Source organism: Sminthopsis crassicaudata, chromosome 4 (genome assembly GCF_048593235.1).
Source record: "Sminthopsis crassicaudata isolate SCR6 chromosome 4, ASM4859323v1, whole genome shotgun sequence".
Classification (NCBI taxonomy): domain Eukaryota; kingdom Metazoa; phylum Chordata; class Mammalia; order Dasyuromorphia; family Dasyuridae; genus Sminthopsis; species Sminthopsis crassicaudata.
In genome coordinates, this window is record NC_133620.1 from 362,151,984 (window position 1) to 362,174,453 (window position 22,470).

General features: G+C 34.5%; 1 protein-coding gene across 1 annotated transcript in view; it reads left to right on the forward strand.

Moving 5' to 3' along the window:
* The window catches only part of PCTP (phosphatidylcholine transfer protein), a 70,005-nt gene that overhangs the window by 35,179 nt on the left and 12,356 nt on the right, over positions 1-22,470 (forward strand). The window lies entirely within an intron of this gene.

Sequence of the window (22,470 nt, forward strand, 5' to 3'; positions counted from 1 at the left end):
TCTGGGAGCAGATTTCTTGGGGAGCTTCTGAGAGCAGCCTTAGTTTCAGTTCAGTTTAATAATCACCCCAAATGCAGCCAGGAGCTAAAAATTCAGATCCTTTATTGTCTCCTTTAAAATAGCCCAGTTAGCTTTCTTAGAGGCCTATCTCTCTCCCCTTGGTTCTGAGAGCTCTTGCCTCTAGTCCTTTGTCTCTTCCAGCTTCTGCCTCTAGCTCCCTCTGAATCCAAAGCCTCCAGCCAGCACAAAGGTGGAAAATGGAATGAACCTGTCTCCGCCTCTGAGAGTGGGCTTGTGGGTCTGGCCCTGAGTGCTTCTTGCTTATATGGTGTACACTGAGTATACTCCAATCATTACACTAGGTTAGGAAACCATTATTTGTTGTAGGATTAAATCAATGCTAAATTAGATTTAACCATTGTTTCCTCAATTCCACTTAGGACCTTGTTTTAAGTTCTGGCCCATAACATCTCCTTGTAGGATCAGATCAATCATACTGAACCATGATAAATTAGATAATTATTGCTTCTATCGATTCCACTGTCTTAGTACCTTGTAAGAATCATAACACTTTCCAGACTTATTACAATTAATACAATTATCAACAAACACTTACTATATGTCTTGACTTATATTAAGTGTGGAGGATCCCTTATAACTCTAAATGTGTAGTCCAGTGATTTTATGAAGCTACTTTTATCTGTGATCTCAGTAAGGTGAGTATTCCCTCTATCAGAGCACATTTCACCTTATCTCAATCCTTTCATCTAGAATGACTCTTGTCCATGTCCTTCCACATATTTTCCACAGAATATATAGGCTATATAGATAGCCCTGGCTGTCTATCTCCTATCTTTCATTTTTCCTGAACAGCTAGGTTATCCTCCCCTTTTCTGATCAGAATCTTTGATAAAGCCTTTTGTACAAATACTTTTTGGTAATAAATTGCATCCTACATGTATTAACCATGTCTGTATTCAGTGCCCATTGGTTCATCTGCAATTTCAATCCTTTTCTATTTTATTGTTTTTTTCCCTTATGAAGCCAGCTCCTAGTTTTAGTTATTTAGTTATTTTCATTTTTTAGTATTTCCAATTTGCTGTTTAATTGTAGATTTTCCTAGTTTTTAAAAATTGCAATCCAATTCATTGATCTACTTTTTATCTATTTTATTTATGTAAGTATTTAGAATTATAAATTTCTCCAAAGGTACTGTTTTGGCTGCATCTCACAAATTTTGGTATGTTGTATCATTGTTATTATTCTCCTTAGTGAAATTATTGATTGTTTCTATGATTTGTTCCTTGAGCCACTCATTCTTTAGAATCAGATTATTTAGTTTTCAATAAATTTTACTCTGCATTTCAAAAATTCAGACCATTCACATTTGCAATTTGATTACCTCTATCCTATTTCCCCCAATGCATCATTTCTTTTCTCCTTTCTATCTCTCCTTTTCTCTTCTTTTTCTCTTATTTTATAATATTCTTTTTCAAAAGTATGTTTTGCTTCTGGCCACTGCCTCCCTTGATTTTCCCTTCCCATTCTATTATCTTATATGCTATTCTCTTATCCCCCTTCTCTCCTACTTCTTCTTTATTCAATTTAATTTTTATTGCATTATGATCTGAAAAGGATGCATTTAGTATTTCTTTTTCTGTATTTGTGAGGTTTTAAAGTTCTAATACACAATCAATTTTTGTGAAGGTGTCATCTACAGTTGACAAAAAGGTTTCTCCTTTTTATTTCTATCCAATTTTTCACCAAAAAGCCATCATATCTGACTCTTCTAAAATTCTATTCTATCTACTTAACTTCTTTTTATTTATTTATTTATCATTAGATTTATTTAATATTGAGAGATGAAAGTTGAGATCCTCTATTAGTAAAGTTTTATTGTCTATTGTTATCTATTCCCTTCCATAATATATTTAACTTTTCCTTTAAGAATTGGATGCTATTTTATTCAGTACATATGTGTTTGTTATTGATATTACTTCATTGCCTATAGTATCTTGTAGCAAAATGTAGTTAATTAGGTCTATTTTCTTCTTGTAGCTCACGATTGCTTCGCCTGTCTTCTTCTTTTTTCTTTTTTTTCCTAAGCTGAGGCATGATTCATTCTGCTCTAGTCCCTTATTTTCACTCTATGGGTGTTAGTGATTCAAGAGTGTTTCTTGTAAATAATGTATGGTTGTATTATGGTTAAATTCAGACCATTCACATTTGCAGTTATGATTACTTTGTATTTCCCTCTATCCTATTTTCTACCATGTATCTTTTTTTTTCTCCTTCTTTTCTTCCTTCTCTCTCCTTTTCCTCTTTCAGTTTATTGACCTCCCTCAAAAATTTGTTTTGCTTTTGACTATTGACTCCCTTGATTTGCCCTCCTTTCCATTACCTTATATCCTATTCTTTTATTCATTTCTTCCCTACTTCCCTATTGGCTAAGATGAATTTCTGTCTCCAACTGAATGTTTATGTTATTCTGTTTTTGAACTAATTGCTACCTGTACACTATTTTAGTTCCAACTTAACTGACTTTTTTCATAGGATAAGTGACTCTTTTTCAAAAATTAAGCAAAGACTTTCCCTATCACATCTTAAAAATTTATTTCAATCAATTAATTAATCAATAAGCATTTATTAAACGCTTATGATGTACCAAGTAGTATGTTAAGTACTGGAAATGCAAAGACAAAAGATGGAAACAGTTCCTATCCATAAAAAGGACTTATATTATAACAGGAGAAACAAAATGTTTTTTTTTTTGGTATTGTAATTTCTTTTTTTTTTTTAAATTAATTTTATAATTATAACATTTTTGACAATACATATGCATAGGTAATTTTTTTACATTATCCCTTGTACTCCCTTTTGTTCTGAATTTTTCCCCTCCTTCCCTCCACCCCCTCCCCTAGATGGCAGGCATTCCCATACATATTAAATATGTTATAGTATATCCTAGGTACAATATATATGTGCAGAACCTAATTTTGTTGTTGTTGTTGGTGTTGCAAAGGAAGAATTGGATTCAGAAGGTAAAAATAACCTGGGGAGAAAAACAAAAAAATGCTAACAGTTTGCATTCATTTCCCAGTGTTCCTTTTCTGGGTGTAGATGATTCTGTCCATCATTGATCAATTAGAATTGGATTAGCTCTTCTCTATGTTGAAGATATCCACTTCTATCAGAATACATCCTCATATAGTATTGTTGTAGAAGTGTATAATGATTTCCTACTTCTGCTCATTTCACTCAGCATCAGTTGATGTAAGTCTCTCCAAGCTTCTCTGTATTCATCCTGCTGGTCATTTCTTACAGAACAATAATATTCCATAATATTCATATACCATAATTTACCCAACCATTCTCCAATTGATGGGCATCTATTCATTTTCCAGTTTCTAGCCACTGCAAAAAGAGCTGCCACAAACATTTTGGCACATACAGGTCCCTTTCCCTTCTTTAGTATTTCCTTGGGATATAACCCCAGTAGTAGCACTGCTGGATCAAAAGGTATGCACAGTTTGATAACTTTTTGGGCATAATTCCAGATTGCTCTCCAGAATGGTTGGATTCTTTCACAACTCCACCAACAATGCATCAATGTCCCAGTTTTCCCACATCCCCATCAACATTCATCATTATTTGTTCCTGTCATCTTAGCCAATCTGACAGGTGTGTAGTAGTATCTCAGAGTTGTCTTAATTTGAATTTCTCTGATCAATAGTGATTTGGAACATTCTTTCATATGAGTGGATATAGTTTCAATTTCATCATCTGAAAATGTCTGTTCATATCCTTTGACCATTTATCAAGTGGAGAATGGCTTGATTTCTTATAAATTAGATTCAATTCTCTGTATATTTTGGAGATGAGGCCTTTATCAGAACCTTTAACTGTAAAAATGTTTTCCCAATTTGTTACTTCCCTTCTAATCTTGTCTGCATTAGTTTTGTTTGTACAAAAGCTTCTTAATTTGATGTAATCAAAATTTTCTATTTTGTGATCAATAATGATCTCTAGTTCTCCTTTGGTCACAAATTCCTTTCTCCTCCATAAGTCTGAGAGGTAAACTATCCTATGTTCCTCTAATTTATTTATGATCTCATTCTTTATGCCTAAATCATGGACCCATTTTGATCTTATCTTAAGTATGTGGTGTTAAGTGTGGGTCCATGTCCAATTTCTGCCATACTAATTTCCAGTTTTCTCAACAGTTTTTTTCAAATAATGAGTTCTTATCCCAAAAGTTGGGATCTTTGGGTTTGTCAAATACTAGTTTGCTATTTTTATTCACTATCTTGTCCTGTGAACCTAACCTATGCCACTGATCAACTAGTCTATTTCTTAGCCAATACCAAATGGTTTTGGTGACTGCTGCTTTATAATATAGTTCTAGATCAGGTACAGTTAGGCCACCTTCATTTGATTTTTTTTTTCATTACTTCCCTTGAAATTCTTGATCTTTTGTTCTTCCATATGAATTTTGTTATTTTTTCTAGGTCATTAAAATAGTTTCTTGGGAGTCTGATTAGTATAGCACTAAATAAATAGATTAGTTTAGGGAGTATTTGTTATCTTGATTATATTCACTCGGCCTATCCAAAAGCACTTAATGTCTTTCCAATTATTTAAATCTGACTTTATTTTTGTGGCAAGTATTTTGTAATTTTACTCATATAATTCCTGACTTTCCTTTGGTAGATATATTCCCAAATATTTTATACTATCGACAGTTATTTTGAATGGAATTTCTCTTTGTATGTCTTGCTGTTGGATTGTGTTGGTAATGTATTAAAAATGCTGAGGATTTATGTGGATTTATTTTGTATCCTGCAACTCTGCTAAAGTTCTGAATTATTTCTAATGGCTTCTTAGCAGAGTCTTTGGGGTTCTCTAAGTATACCATCATGTCATCTGCAAAGAGTGATAATTTGATTTCCTCATTATCTACTGTAATTCCTTGAATCTCTTTCTCAGGTCTTATTGCCAAGGCTAGTGTTTGTAGTACAATATTAATAGTAATGGTGATAGTGGGCAACCTTGTTTCACTCCTAATCTTATTGGGAAAGGTTCCAGTTTATTGTCATTACATATGATGTTTACTGATGGTTTTAAATATATGCTCCTTATTATTTTATGGAATAGTCCATTTATTCCTATACTCTCAAGTGTTTTTTAGTAGGAATGGATGTTGTATTTTATCAAATGCTTTTTCTGCATCTATTGAGATGATCATATGGTTTTTGTTAATTTGATTATTAATATGGTCAATTATGCTAATAGTTTTCCTAATATTGAACCAGCCCTGCATTCCTGGTATTAATCCCATTTGGTCATAGTATATTATCCTGGGGATGATTTTCTGAAGTCTTTTTGCTAATATCTTATTTAAGATTTTAGCATCAATATTCATTAGGGAGATTGGTCTATAATTTTCTTTCTCTGTTTTCAGCCTACCTGGTTTAGGTATTAATACCATATCTGTGTCATAAAAGAAATTTGGTAGGGCTCCTTCAATCCCTATTTTTTCAAATTGTTTATATAGCATTGGAATTAATTATTCTTTAAATGTTTGGTAGAATTCACATGTAAATCCACTTGGTCCTGGGGATTTTTTCTTAGGAAGTTGGTTAATAGCTTGTTCTGTTTCTTTTTCTGAAATGGGACTATTTAGACTATTTACTTCTTCCTCTCTTAATCTGGGCAAGCTATATTTTCGAAGGTATTCTTCCATTTCATTTAAGTTATTGAATTTATTGGCATAAAGTAGGGCAAAGTAGCTCCTATTGTTCTAATTTCCTCTTCATTAGTGGTGAGTTCTCCCTTTCCATTTTTAAGACTATCAATTCGTTTTTCCTCTTTTCTTTTTTTAATCAAATTTACTAAGGGTTTGTCTATTTTGTTGATTTTTTCATAGAACCAACTCTTAGTTTTATTAATTAATTCAATAGGTTTTTTTTTTACTTTCAATTTTATTAATCTCACTTTTTATTTTTAGACTTTCAAGTTTGTGTTTGTCTGGGGGTTTTTAATTTGTTCCGTTTCTAGCATTTTTAGTTGTAAGCCCAATTCGTTGACCTCTTTCTCTATTTTATGCAAGTAGGCCTCTAGAGACATAAAACTTCCCCTTATTACTGCTTTGGCTGTATCCCACACATTTTGGTATGATGTCTCATTATTGTCATTTTCTTGGGTGAAGTTATTAATTATGCCTATGATTTGCTGTTTTACCCAATCATTCTTTAGTAGTAGATTATTTAGTTTCCAATTATTTTTTGGTCTATTTTCCTTTGGCTTTTTATTGAATGTAATTTTCATTGCATTATGGTCTGAAAATGATGCATTTACTATTTCTGCCTTACTGCATTTGATTGTGAGGTTTTTATGTCCTAGTATATGATCAATTTTAGTATAGGTTCCATGAACTGCTGAGAAGAAAGTGTACTCCTTTCTATCTCCATTTAGTTTTCGCCAAAGATCTGTCATATCAAACTTTTCTAGTATTCTATTTACCTCTTTGACTTCTTTCTTATTTATTTTGTGGTTTGATTTATCTAATTCTGAAAGTGCAAAGTTGAGATCTCCCACTATTATAGTTTTGCTGTCTATTTCTTCTTGCAGCTCTCTTAATTTCTCTTTTCAGAATTTAGATGCTGCACCACTTGGTGCATATATATTTAATATTGATACTGCTTCATTATCTATGCTACCCTTTAGTAAGATATAGTTTCCTTCCTTATCTCTTTTAATTATATCAACTTTTGTTTTTTGGTTGATCTGAGATAAGGATGGCTACCCCTGCTTTTTTGGCTTCAACTGAAGCATAGTAGATTCTACTCCACCCTTTTACTTTTATTCTGAATGTATTGCCCTGTTTCAGGCGTGTTTCCTATAAACAACATATAGTAGGATTCTGGCTTTTAATCCAGTCTGCTAACTGCTTCCTCTTTATGGGGGAGTTTACCCCATTCACATTTATGGTTAGAATGACTAATTCTATATTGTTTGCCATCCTCTTAACCCCTGCTTATGCTTTTCTCCTTTCCTTCCCTCTTACCCCTCTTCCCAGTATTAAACTTGTGAGCAGCACTTGCTTTTTACAGACCTCCCTTTTTAGTATCCCTCCTCCACCTTAACGTTCCTCCCCTTATTTTACCCCTTTTCCTCACAATTTCTCTATTCCCTTCCCCTTAGCTTACTCCTTCCCACCCACTTTTCAATGAAGTGGAAGAAGTTTCACCATTAATTGAAAATGTCAATTGATACACACTATGTTCATCCTCCTCCTTTCTTTCTCTCAGATATAATAGATTACCTTTGCCTCTTCATGAGGTGTAGTACCACCACTTTACCCTTTTTTATGGTATAATTTCCTTTCCACTTCTGGATTCTAGGACAAATTATACATGTGTTCTTTACATATCTTTATGGCAGAAATACAGTTCTCAAGATTTCTTTTTACCTTTTTTAGAAATCTCTTGAGTTCTGTATTTGAAGATCAAACATTTTGTGTAGATCTGGTTTTTTCATCGAGAATAGATAGAATTCATTTATTTCATTAAATGTCCATCTTCTTCCCTGGAAAACTATGCTCATTCTTGCTGGGTAAGTTATTCTTGTCTGCATACCAATTTCCTTAGCCTTTCAGAATATCATATTCCAGGCCCTTCGTTCCTTTAATGTGGATACTGCTAGATCCTGGGTTATCCTTATTGTGGCTCCTCCATATCTGAATTGCTTTTTTTCTAGCAGCTTCCAATATTTTTCTTTTGTTTGGTGGTTTTTGAACTTGGCTACTATATTTCTTGGTGTTTTGATTTTAGGGTCCCTTTCAGTGGGTGATTAATGAATTTTTTCAATGTTTATTTTGCCCTCTGTTTCTAAAATGTCTGGGCATTTCTCTTTGATAATTTCCTGGAAAATAATGTCTGAGCTCTTTTTTCCTCACATTTTTCAGGGAGTCTGATTATTCTCAAATTATCTCTCCCGGATCTGTTTTCCAGGTCTGTTGTCTTTCCAATAAAGTACTTGACATTCTTTTAAATTGTTTCATTTTTCTGGTTTTGCTTGACTACTTCTTGGTTTCTCCTTGATTCATTCATTTCTACTTGTTCGAGTCGAATTTTGTATGATGTATTTTCTTCACTCACTTTTATATATCTTTTTGTAATTGTCCAATTGAATTTTTAAGTGAATTTTTTTCTTCTATGGAATATTTTTCCATTTCCATTTTATTTTTTAGAGAGCTGTTTTCTTTTTCCAGCTCAATAATTTTATTTCTCAATGATTTGTTTTCTTTATCCACTCTGTCTTTAAATGCCTGGGATGACTTCTCCAGACTCTGTTACCAAGCTTCTCTTTCCTTTTCTCATTTTTCTTCTAGCTGTCTTGTGAGAGTCTTTTTGATTTCCTCTATGAGAGTCTTGTGTATTGAGGAGCAGATCATATCCCCCTTAGGGGCTTCCTCTGGAAACAGGCTGCTTTTAGTCTCCTCAGGGTTTGAAGTCTGCTCTCTGTCCATACAGAAGCTGTCAATGGTTAGAGCCCTTTTAAAGTTTTTGTTCATTTTGTCAGAGAGGAATCAAAGAAAACAAATTGACAAGAGAAACAATTGGTCTATTTCTTGGGGGGGGGATGGGGATGGATGGTGTTACTGGGCTTCCTCTACAGACTGTGGGAGACAGCAGCAAGGCACTAGCAGGACAGCGATGGCTGCACTGGGTCTGCCCTCTGAGGCTCTAAGAAAGCACTGAGTCTCTCTGGGTGGGTGTGGGGGTGGCTGTCCCGAGAGAAGCTAGCTTTCTGGGGATTTTATTTTTTATCTCCGGTGTTTATACCTTCTCTGCTGCTCATGGCTTGCTGCCAAGATGGATTATCCACTCTGGGGTAAAGGTCATTTGACAGAAATGGAAGAGATTGCACCCCTCCCCCCTCCTGTCTGAGCAGTGTAAGCTGCCTGCTTTGCTCTCTCTGCTTGCCCTCAGTCTGCGCCCAGTCTGTCCTTCTCCTCCCCCGAGCAAACACAGACCTTTTCTGGCGAATTTCAAGGATGTCTTCTGTTGGTGATTATTTGTGGGTTTCTTTTCTGGTCAAGCATTAATTCTGAGGCTTCACATGAAGTAAGTTCTGAGAGAAAACGTGGAGCTCAAGCAGCTGTTTGCCTCTTCTCCGCCATCTTGGCCAGAAGTCAGGAGAAACAAAATGTAAAGTATGTATGTATAGAAAGAGAGGAGGGGAGACAGACAGACAGACATGGAAGGTAGAAGGAAGAATAGACACAAAGTTATTTTAGAAGGGAAGGTACAAGTCTCAACAGGGATCTGAAAAAGCCTCCTATAAAAACTTGTGTTTGAGCTGACTGTTGAATAAAGCCAGAGATTCTGAGACATCTTTAAGATGAGTGAGGATTTTAGCCTCAGGGACTCTCAAGTGATAATCAGTACAAAGTCAGGGAGACAAAATATATGTAGGGACAGCATGGAAGCCGAGAAGACTGGAATATAAAATACTTAGAGGGTAAGAATGTGGTAAAAGATTGGAAAGGTAGATTCAGGTTGTAAAAGACTTTAAAAGCCAAAGTAAGAAATTTAAATTTGATCTAGGAAATCCCTGGAGTTTATTAAGCAGGGTAGTGACATGATTAGACCAGAATTTTAGGAAAATTGGCTTTAGTGTGGAAGATGGATTAGGGGAGGGAAAGATAAGGTAAGAGAGACCAATTAGAGTGTTATTGTAATAGTCCATGCAGGAAATGATGAAATCCTGAACCAGAATGGTGCCTGGTGTGAGAAGAGAGGAGTCCATTTATAAGAGATGAGATAGAGATATAAGTTTTGAGATTTTGGCAAGTCATTGAATATGTGAAGAGAGAAAAACTTGGGAATCAAGGATACTGCCAAGGTTTTGATCTAAAAGTATACTGTTACCCTCAACAGTAATGGGTATATTAGAAGAGGAGAGAGTTTCTCCAAATATTGTGATGACCAACCATAATTCTTAGAGAATTCATGACAAAATAGGCTACCTACTTCCTGGAAGAAGGGTTCAGTGTGGGAATTTGTTTTGCTTGCTTATAAATGTTTGTGACAGAGGATGAATTCTTTCTTTCTTAAGGAGAGAGAAAAGGCAATTTTTAATTGATTGAAAGAAATAAAATTTACTTATAAAAAGAAAGGAAGGCTTGAAGGAAGAAAATAATGAATTCTGTTATGAGATACCTATCTGAAGTTCATGACTTCAAACTAAAATTTAAGAGAGAAGTTAGAAGTAAATATGTGAAACAGAAATAATAGAAATGATGATTGATCCCATGGGAGTTGATATAATAACCAAATGAGATGATATAGAAGGAAAAGAGAAGGGGAGTAAGGACAGAACCTTGAGGTTGAGTCATAGTTAGTCAGAATAACGAGCGGAAAACCAGCAAAGGAGCTTGACACATCATAGAAATCCAAAATGGAGAGTGTATCTAGAAGAAGATAATCAACAATGTCAAGTAGAGCACAAAGTTCCAAAAAGATGAGGATCTAGATAGATTAACCAATAAATTAGGCAATGAAGAGTTCACTGATAACTTTTGAGATAATGAATTCTATTAAGTAAAGAGGTTAGAAGCAGAGTGCAGAGGATTTAGAAGAAATAGAGGGAAGTAGAACATTGAATATATTTGACTGTTTACTGAAATTTAAGCTGAGAAAGTAAATAAGAAGTAGAGGATAATAGTTTATGGAGATGCTAGGATCTAGTAGGTAATTTTTTTGAAGATAGGTATGTTTAGGGGTGGAGCCAAGATGGTGGAGAAGATACACACGAATTTGTAAGCTCCCTTCATCCCTCATTACCAATTAGTTAAATCAGCCTTAAAAATAACACTGGACTGATAAAAACCACAAGAATTAAAAGCATAACTTACCAGCTGAAGAGAATCTGAAATTTCAACAGAAAAGGTAGGTTCTGAGAGGAGGGGAAAAAAAAGGCCAGCACAGATAAGGTTAGGTGCTAGCACACTGCGCCAATCGGGCTGGGGAGAACTCTGGGATCAGAGAAGCCACTGAGATAGAGGAATCTGACACAGGCTGTTAGCTCTTCTCTGCTTATAAAACAGCAAATAAGAAGAGAAATCAAGCTATAAAGTATAAAGCCAGATCCTAGAACCACCCCAATCTGGAAGTGACCTAATAGATCTCGGCACTGCTGTGCAGCCACGTTCTGCTGCCTGGGGCTTCTCCTTGGGATAATGAAGAGCCTGAACAGGGGGGACACTGCCCTAGGCAGCCTCTAATCCACATAGTGCAGGGCTCAGCCTGAGGCAGTGGAATTCTAGCAGCAGCAGAATTCCCAGAGAAGCAGAACTCCCAGAGAAGTGGAACCTTTGAAGTAGGGACCTTGGTTTCTGGGCAGATACTTCTGGTTTGAGTGCAGGGGCTTTTCATGTCAGCTGCTGATATCCATGGTCCCACGGGAGGCATTGGCTGGGGTTTGTGACTTTCAGCCTTAAACCTCAGGGCAGTCGCTAGGCCACACAGAGGGGTCCTTCACTGGGCACTCCTCACAGGGCAGCCATACTAATTACCTCTGAGGCATTTCCGGGGAGGGGGGAGGGGAACTCTCTCCCAGAGCTCTCTCTTAGCCCAGTCACAGGGTTGTTGCATTCTACCTATAGTGGGGGAGGAAGCTGGTAAATAAATAAATAAACTTCTTACCCCAAGGGCAAACCCCAACACATTTTTAACAATGAGTAAAGAAGCTGAAGAGAACAATTGACACCTTCTACACAGAGAAAGAGCGGGTATCCAACCCCAAGGAAGCTAACAGCAGAGAGTCTGCAGATAACACCCTAAAGGGGAATGATACCTGCCCCCATCACATAACTCTCTCCTAGAAGAGACTATTAAAAAATTAAGAGAGTTTGAAGAAAAATGGGGAAAGGAAAGAGAAGCTATCATAGAGAATAACAACGTCCTGAAATTTAAGTTGGAAAAAATAAAGAATTCACAGGAAGTGCAGGGAAACAAAATTCGTGAATTAGAAAAGGTTAAAAAATCACAGGAAAGTAGGATTTCTGAATTGGAAAAGATAAAAAATTCTCAAGAAAGTAGGATTTCTGAATTGGAAAAAGAAAATAACTCACTAAAAAAATTGAAGTGGAAAAAAATTCAACAGAGCAAAATAATTTATTTAAAAACTTAATTGGGTATATACAAAAAAACTAAAAAATGTGAATGAAGAAAATAACTCATTAAAAATGAGGACTGAACAAATAAAAATGAATGATTCATTGAGAAACCAAGAATCAGGCAAACAAAACAAACAAACAAACAAAAAAATGAAAAGCTGGAGAATAATGTCAAATACTTACTGGGAAAATTTATAGACCTGGAAAATAGATCTAGGAGAGATAATCTGAGGATCATTGGACTTCTTGAAAACTATGATCAAAAAAAGAGCCTAGATTCTATTTTACAAGAAATCATCAAAGAGAACTGTCCAGAGATAAGAGAAACAGAAGGGAAAATAGGCATTGAAAGAATTCATCGAACAGCTTCTAAAAAAGACCCTAAAAAAAGAACTCTATGAAACATTGTCTCTAAGCTGCAGAACTACCAAACTAAAGAAAATATATTGCAAGCAGCAAGGAAAAAAACAATTCAAATATCAAGGTGCTACAATAAGGGTCACACAAGATCTGGTTGCCTCCACATTAAAGGATTGAAGGGACTGGAACCTGATATTCCAAAAGGCAAAAGAACAAGGATTGCAACCAAGAATAAACTACCCAGCTAAGTTTAGCATTTTCTTCCATAGAAGAAGATGGTCATTTAATGAAACAGAGCAATTCCATTTGTTTCTAAAAAAAAAAAAAAACAGACAAACAAAAAATTTTGATCTACATCCACAAGACTGAAGAGAAGCAGAAAAAAGGGAAAAAGAAGTCTTGAGAACTGTATTTCTGTTGTGGATATACAGAAAATCCTCATGGATAATTTGATTTTACTGATATAATATAAAAAAGGGAAGTAGTAAAGGGAAGGGGATAGTATCAGAAAAAGGGGAAGGAGTGATAAAAAGAGGGAAACTACATCCCAGGAAGAGACATAGAAAATTTACCACAACTGAGGGAATTTAGTGAGGGGGAGACACATTGTGTGAATCTTACTCTCATCAGAGTAGGCTCAAAGAGTAAATAATTGACATGTTTGTTTTTCAGAGAATTCTCTCTCACCTCATTAAAATGGGGGAGAGGAAAAGAGAAAAGGAAAAGGGGAATAAGGGAAGGGTACAAGAAAGGGGGAGGGACTTAAAAGGAGGGGGGAGGGATACTAAAGAGGGAGGGCTGGGCATCACAAGTGGGGTCTATAAATTAAATATTGGGGAATGGGTTTAGGGGGGTCAAGGGAAAAAAAGCATAATCTGGGGATAATATGATGGCAGGAAATACAGAATTAGTCATTTTAATCATAAATGTGAATGGGATGAACTCTCCCATTAAAAGGAAGCAGATAGCAGACTGGATCAAAAGTCAGAATCCTACAATATGTTGTTTACAGGAAACACACTTAAAGCAGGGAGATACATATAGAGTAAAGGTAAAAGGATGGAGCAGAATCTATTATGCTTCAGGTGAAGCCAAAAAAGCAGGGGTATCCATCCTTATCTCAGATCAAGCAAAAGCAGAAATTGATCTAATTAAAAGAGATAAGGAAGGAAACTATATCCTGCTAAAAGGTAGCATAAACAATGAAGCCATATCAATACTAAACATATATGCACCAAGTGGTAAAGCATCTAACTTCCTAAAGGAAAAGTTAAGAGAGTTGCAAGAAGAAATAGACAGCAAAACTATAATAGTGGGAGATCTCAACCTTGCACTCTCAGAATTAGACAAATCAAACCACAAAACAAATAAGAAAGAAATTAAAAAGGTAAATAGAACATTAGAAAAACTAGGTATGATAGACCTTTGGAGAAAACTGAATGGTGATAGAAAGGAGTATACTTTCTTCTCAGCAGTTCATGGAACCTATACCAAAATTGACCATATATTAGGACATAAACATCTCAAAATTAAATGCAGGAAGGGAGAAATAATAAATGCCTTCTTCTCAGATCACAATGCAATAAAACTACATTCAATAAGAAGTTAGGGGTAAATAGACCAAAAAGTAATTGGAAACTGAATAATATCATCTTAAAGAATGACTGGGTGAAACAGCAAATTATAGAAACAATTACTAATTTCACCCAAGATAATGACAACGATGAGACATCATACCAAAATTTGTGGGATACAGCTAAAGCGGTAATAAGGGGAAATTTTATATCTTTAGAGGCTTACTTGAATAAAATAGAGAAAGAGAAGATTAATGAATTGGGCCTGCAACTTAAAAAGCTAGAAAAAGACCAAATTAAAAACCCCCAACCAAAAACCAAACTTGAAATACTAAAATTAAAAGGAGGAATAAATAATATTGAAAGTAAAAAAAAAAAAAAAACAAACTATTAAATTAATAAATAAAACCAAGGGTTGGTTTTATGAAAAAGCCAATAAAATAGATAAATCTTTGGTAAATCTGATCAGAAAGAGGAAAATCAAATTGTTAGTCTTACAAATGAAAAGGGGGATTTTTCTACCAATGAAGAGGAAATTAGAGAAACTTTATGCCAACAAATTTGATAACTTAAGTGGAATGGATGACTACCTCCAAAAATATAGGCTTCCTAGAATAACAGAGGAGCAGATAAATTGCTTAAATTCTCCCATTTCAGAAAGAGAAATAGAACAAGCTATTAATCAACTTCCCAGGAAAAAATCCCCAGGATCAGATGGATTTATGTGTGAATTCTACCAAACATTTAAATAACAATTAACCCCAATGTTATATAAACTATTTGAAAAAAATATGGGATGAAGGAGTCCTACCAAACTCCTTTTATGACACAGATACCTCAACCAGGTTGATCGAAAACTGAGAAAGAAAACTATAGACCAATCTCCTTAATGAATATTGATGCTAAAATCTTAAATAAGATATTAGCAAAAAGACTTCAGAAAATCACCCCCAGGATAATACATTATCATCAAGTAAGATTTATACTAGGAATTCAGGGTGGTTTAATATTAGGAAAAATATTAGTATAATTGACCATATTAACAATCAAATTAATAAAAACCATATGATCATCTCAATAGATGCAGAAAAGGCATTTGATGAAATCCAACATCCATTCCTACTAAAAATGCTTGAGAGTATAGAAATAAATGGACTATTCCTTAGAATAATCAGGAGCATATATTTAAGACCATCAGCAAGTATAATATGTAATGGAGATAAACTGGAACCTTTCCCAGTAAGATCAGGAGTGAAATAAGGTTGCCCACTATCACCATTACTATTCAATATTGTATTAGAAATTAGACTCGGCAATAAGAGTCGAGAAAGAGATTAAAGGAATAAAAGTAGGTAATGAGGAAATCAAACTATCACTCTTTGCAGATGATATGATGGTATACTTAGAAAACCCCAGAGATTCTAATTTAAAGTTGTTAGAAATAATTCAGAACTTTAGCAAAGTTGCAGGATACAAAATAAATCCGCATAAATCCTCAGCATTTTTATATATCACTAACAAAATGCAACAGCAAGAGATACAAAGAGAAATTCCATTCCAAACAAATGTCGAGAGTATAAAATATTTGGGAATCCATCTATCAAAGAAAAGTCAGGAATTATATGAGCAAAATTACAAAACGCTTGCCACAGAAATAAAGTTAGATTTAAATAATTGGATATTCAGTGCTCGTGGATCGGCTGAGCAAATATAATAAAGATGACAATATTCCCCAAACTAATCTATTTATTTAGTGCTATACCAATCAGACTCCCAAGAAACTATTTTAATGACTTAGAAAAAATAACAACAAAATTCATATGGAAGAATAAAAGGTCGAGAATTTCAAGGGAATTAATGAAAAAAAAAAAGTCAGATGAAGGTGGTCTAGGTGTACCTGATCTAAAGCTATATCATATAGCAGCAGTCACCAAAATCATTTGGTATTGGCTAAGAAATAGACCAGTCAATCAGTGGAACAGATTAGATACAAAGGACAAAAAAGGGTACATCTCTAGCAATCTAGTGTTTGACAAACCCAAAGATACCAACATTTGGGATAAAAATTCATTATTTGAAAAAACTGTTGGGAAAACTGGAAATTAGTATGGCAGAAATTAGATATGGATCCACACTTAACACCATATACCAAGATAAAATCAAAATGGGTCCATGATTTAGGCATAAAGAATGAGATCATAAATAGATTAGAGGAACAGAGGATAGTCTACCTCTCAGACCTGTGGAGGAAGAAGGAATTTATGACCAGAGAAGAATTAGAAATCATTATTGATCACAAAATAGAAGATTTTGATTACATCAAACTAAAAAGTTTCTGTACAAACAATACTAATGCAAACAAGATTAGAAGGGAAGTAACAAATTGGGAAAATATTTTTAAAGTTAAAAGTTCTGATAAAAGTCTCATTTCCAAAATAGAGAACTGACCCTAATTTATAAGAAATCAAACCATTCTCCAATTGATAAATGGTCAAAGGTTATGAACAGACAATTCTTAGATGATGAAATTGAAACCATATCCACTCATATGAAAGTGTGTTCCAAATCACTACTGATTAGAGAAATGCAAATTAAGACAACTCTGAGATACCACTATACACCTGTCAGATTGGCTAAGATGACAGGAGCAAATAATGATGAATGTTGATGAGGATGTGGGAAAACTGGGACACTAATACATTGTTGGTGGAGTTGTGAAAGAATCCAGCCATTCTGGAGAACAATTTGAACTATGCCCAAAAAGTTATCAAACTGTGCATACACTTTGATACAGCAGTGCTACTATTGGGCTTATATCCCAAAGAAATACTAAAGAAGAGAAAGGGACTTGTATGTGCCAAAATGTTTGTGGCAGCTCTTTTCGTAGTGGCTAGAAACTGGAAAATGAATGGATGTCCATCAATTGGAGAATGGTTGGGTAAATTATGGTATATGAATTTTATGGAATATTATTGCTATGTAAGAAATGACCTGCAGGATGAATTCAGAAAGGTTTGGAGAGACTTACATCAACTGATGCTGAGTGAAATGAGTAGAACCAGAAGATCACTATACACTTCAACAACAATACTGTATGAAGATATTTTCTGATGGAAGTAGATATCTTCAACATAAAGAAGATCCAACTCACTTCCAGTTGATCAATGATAGACAGAAACAACTACACCCAGGGAAGGAACACTGGGAATTGAATGTAAACTGTTAGCACTACTATCTTTTTACCCAAGTTACTTATACCTTCTTAATCCAATACTTAATGTGCAACAAGAAAATTGGATTTACACACATATATTGTATTTAGGTTATACTGTAACACATGTAAAATGTATGGGATTACCTATCATCTATGGGAAGGTGTAGAGGGAGGGAGGGGAAAATTTAGAAAAATGAATACAAGGGATAATGTTATAAAAATTATTCATGCATCTATACTGTCAAAAAATTTTTATAATTATAAAATTAATAAAAAAAGAGCTAAAAAAGATAGGTATGTTTGTAGGCATCAGGAGAAGAACTAGTTAATAGAGATTGGAGATTAATGAGTGACTAGAATGATAGTTGGAGGAGTAACCTGCTAGAGAAGATGAGAGGAGGCAAAGGGAAGTCAAGGGAAAAGTATATTGATTTCAGATGAATATGAGATGAGGAAATAAATAAGGATGTTATGATATATAACCTTAATTTTCTTAGGAAAATATGAGATAAGGCCCTTAGCTGAAAGTAAAGGGGGGTGCTAGAAGAGAGGTTTCAAAACAACTGATGTGAATGAATGGTATAGAGAATCAATTAAGAGGATTATATTTATTCAGAGGAGCAAAAGGATTACTTTACTGGAGTAAGGGCTAATTAAATGGCTTGTCTGAGTTCCCTGGGTTACTAGGAATTGAATAGTATAGCAGTATATTTGAATGGTGGGATCTTATGACTTTGAATCCAATTTTTTTCTACCATTCCCCTCTTCCTTTAACATATGCATAAAAAGACAGCCAATAATACCAGGAAAAGATATTTTAGAGGAAATATATGAGCTTATAGATTTAGAGCTGATGGGAAATTTGAGCTCATCTAGTTTGTATTATACATAAAAAGAATGAGGCCTAGAGAGGTGATAGGTAATAAGGTGCAGAAAAAAAAGAACCTGATCCAGTTCTTCTGAATGTAACACACTTTTGAAGATAAATCTACAGGGGGAGCAAGTCTTCAAAGGGCATTCAATGACTTAATACTCCTAATTTTTCCATTGGACCACACTGCCTCATGCAATGGACTAGATTGGACCAAATGACTCTTAAGGTTTCTTCCTACTTTGAGAATTCAATGATTCTAAATCAGTGATTCAGATAATCATTTACTGAATGCCTATTATGAGTTAGCACTATGTTAAGTAATTTTATAAATATCATCTCATTTCATCCTTAATACAACCCTATGAGGTAGGTACTATATCATTCTAATTTTACAGGTAAGGAAACTGAAGCAAATAGGATTAAGTGACTTGCCCAAGGCCACACAGCTAGTAAGTATCTGATGTTGGATTTTAATTCAGGTCTTCCTGAGGCCAAGCACAGTGCTCTCCCTATTATCACTTAATTTCCACATTAGAATAAGTATTTATTTTTTAAGTACTTTAGAAATCAAGGCAGCAATTAATAACAATAATAATAACATATATTAATGCTCTTAGATTTCCATAAGCTTTTACAAGCTTTATATATATTTTGCTAGTATATATTAGTGCTCTTAGATTTTACACAGTCTTTATAAGGTTACTATTATCTATGAGATATCTGATTAGAAAAAGAGATGTATTAGTGATGAACTTATGAAGGATATTATAGAGTGAGAGTAAAGCATAATGGATAGTTATCCCCCTTTATACACTATATTATACCAGCCTAATTGCTAGAACCTAGGCTTATATCTCTTTCCTGCATGCATTTATATGGTCTTTATAGCCCACTCTATGACGGTAATGCATTCCCTTCTTACCTCTGCCTCTGAGAATCCCTCCAGATTCAGCTCAGGAGACTCTTTCTATGGCAGCTTTTTGAGACCCCCAATAGCTGTTAGTTTCCTCTCTCTTCTCAGATGAGCATTCACACAATTATCATTGTGGCACATCTCTCAGAATGAAAACTTTTTGAAAGCAGAGCAACACTGTGTCTCTAGTATGAAGAATGGTACCTCTCACAAAGAAATATCGATAGGGACAGGCTCTGTGATTTAATTGGTAGAAAGATCTTTGCCTCAGTTTCCTCACTTGTAAAAAGAGAATAATATAGCACCTACCTCATAGGGTTGTTTTGAGGATGAAATGAGATATTTGTAAACTATTTAACATAGTGCTACCTCATGGTAGGTGCTTAATAAGTGATTGTCTGAATTAGAAATTACAGTCATTGAATCCTTAAATCCTTCTACCAAATGAGTTTGTTTTTTCCTATGACTTAAAGTCTTAGAAACTTCTGGGGGGTTGGGGATTAGGATTTCTGAGAGGTTGTGCTCTGTACAAAATAAAGGTTCAATAAATTTTTATTCAATTGAATTTAGGGAACAAGCAGTATCTTTTGCCTGGAAAGTGTAAAAACCAGAATTGTCTTTTTCCCCCCTCCTTTTCTCCCATAACAGTTCTTAAAAAGTCATTAATTTTAATTGAATCAATAAACAAAGAACACCAAGTAAGTAATAATGGAATTCTTATCATTTCTCTCATTTTCGACAATGCATCACATAAAACAAATGTCCTCTAGCAAATTCTATTTAAAATTAAAATTCATGATGCTACTTAAGTTCTGAGAGGATGGGATTTGTAGTGGTGTAACTTGCTGAAATAATGAAATAATGAAGTACTGAAATAAGGAAGTGGGTCAAACAAAATGCAATTGGCCTCAATGGACAGAATGGAACTACTTTCACCTGGTGTTGGAAAATCAAACTATTTGAGTAATTTGCATATTGCAAATTTAACTTTTAGCTTACTAGATGGGATATATGTCATCCCAATTCAAATATTAGATGTGTGATCTTGGCCAAGTCATTTATTCAGTTTCCTCATCAGTAAAATGAAGTGTGTGTGTGTGTGTGTGTGTGTGTGTGTGTGTGTGTGTGTGTGTGTGTGTAGGTTTGGGGTAGGGGTGGCAGGCTAGATATCCCTCTGGTCTGTCTCAACTCTGAGTGTCTGATCCTGTGACTGTATTGTCTTTGAGATCTAGCTCCAGGTCTTTGGCTTTGTTGACAACTTGGACCTTCTTTTTAAGAAGTTAATACTCTAAAAAGACATATAATACATACATAATAGACATATAGAGAGACAGATAGAAAGAGAGAGAGACAGAGTCAAAGATAAGACAAAGAGACAGACACACAGAGAGAGCTAGGCTGTTTCCAAAATACACACACACATTAGATAGATAGATAGATAGATAGATAGATAGATAGATAGATAGATAGATAGATAGATAGATATAGAGATATGTGAGTATCTATATCTTATATGTGTATATCTATATATAAATTATATTGCATGTTCCTTTCCCATCTTCCCTTTTATTCGTTGATGCTTTACTTTCTTCAGAGATCTTTCCTCATGAAGGGTCTTTCTAGGTCCTTTGCTCTTTGTGAGAGCAGGTCTCTTCCTCTGCTTTGCTTTCTCCTCCTTTCCTTCCTTATCAAACAAAACTCTAAATGATCTCAGTGTATCCTTGTTCATTTTCCAGTAGTTTGTATCTCTCATTCAATGCCAAAAAGATAATGTTTTTAATCTTTTCCTTAAAACAATTCCCAAGTTCCCCTAGGCCCCTATAAAGGAGTTTTTTTTTGTTTTTTTTGTTTTTTTTTGTTTTTTTTTAATAGATGGCAAATTAAGGGCAGGCTGGCATAATAAGTGGAGAAACTAGGAAATCTACATTCAAATTCTGTTTACACCACATTCTGGCTATATGACCCTAAGTAAATCATTTAGCCTTTGTGTGTTCCTAGAAAATTCGCTAAAGATTATAAATTGCAAAGCTGATGTTGATCTACATTGGCAGAGAGGAGTTTCTTAAGGATAGTTCTGTATACCAATAAAATTACAAGTTTTGTCCAAACAAAAACAAAAGCAAATGAAATATTCAACTCTACAATAACCTACATATAACTATTATCTTCTTACCATGCAACAATGTTTATTAGAACTTTCAGCTTCTATTATACCTCTTTAACAAACTGTTAGTTCCTGAACTTAAGATCCCCGAAGATAGTAATACAATGTCTATCTCTTTATCTATTCTTTCTCTTACCAAAGCTACTTACACAATATTCTACATACAGTAGATACTTAATAAATACTTACTGAATACTTATTCAAATTGTGTTGGCTGTACATAATCTTTCTAGTGAATACTCTTACTACATATGTGACTCTGAGCAAGTTAGTTTAATCTCTTTTTGCCTCAGTTTCCTCATTTGTATAATGAGGATAATAATAATACCTTCCATCCAGATTTGTTATGAGGAACAAATGAGATCTATAAAGTGCTTAAGAAAGTGCTCACTAAATATTAAATCCTATAGAATATTAGTTGTTATTATTAATACTAGTATTCTTAAATGATTGTGGACTTGGAAAGTGACTTATAGCTCAGCTTTGAGAAAAAGAAAACATAAATATAAACACCAAACATTATATTTCCTCTCCTCATAGTCCTCTAAACTTCAGCTTTTTGTAGCCCTATTTGAAGTCTTTTGAAACATGGGGCAGTGATTCTAGTTCTCATGAGCTTTGCTCCAGTGGGAGACTGCAATTCTTTTCAGCTCAACATCTCTCTTGTTTTATTCCTCAAAAACTTTGGGGGGCCTCTGATTGACATTCAGACTTTCAACTACTAGAGAATCATTATTTTGTAAGTACAACTATGCTGCCCATGAATATGCCCATATGAACATATTCATTAACTGTCCTCTCCAAGGATTGACAGGTTTTTATACACAAGTGAAAGACTGTTAAAAAATATTTGAAACTGAAGGGAGGAAAAACTCCCCAAAGTAAAAATATTGATGCTCTGGTGACCTCTGGTGGAAATTATGACTTAAAAAAAGTAGGAAAAAAATCTTAAGAAAATACAGTTTTAATTTTCCATAGCTGAAACAGTATCCCCAATTGAAAAGTGTGTCTGTAGCATCAAAGATGGTCAAGTGTTTTTTTGTGGGAAGAGGTAGAAGGTTGAAGGAGAGGGGGAGAGGATTTCATGTAGAGAAATCCCAGTAGAGACATTCCTTCTGCCAACCAATCAATAAGCATTTATTAAACATCTATTATAAGCCACATCAGGAATTCATCTATCATAAACA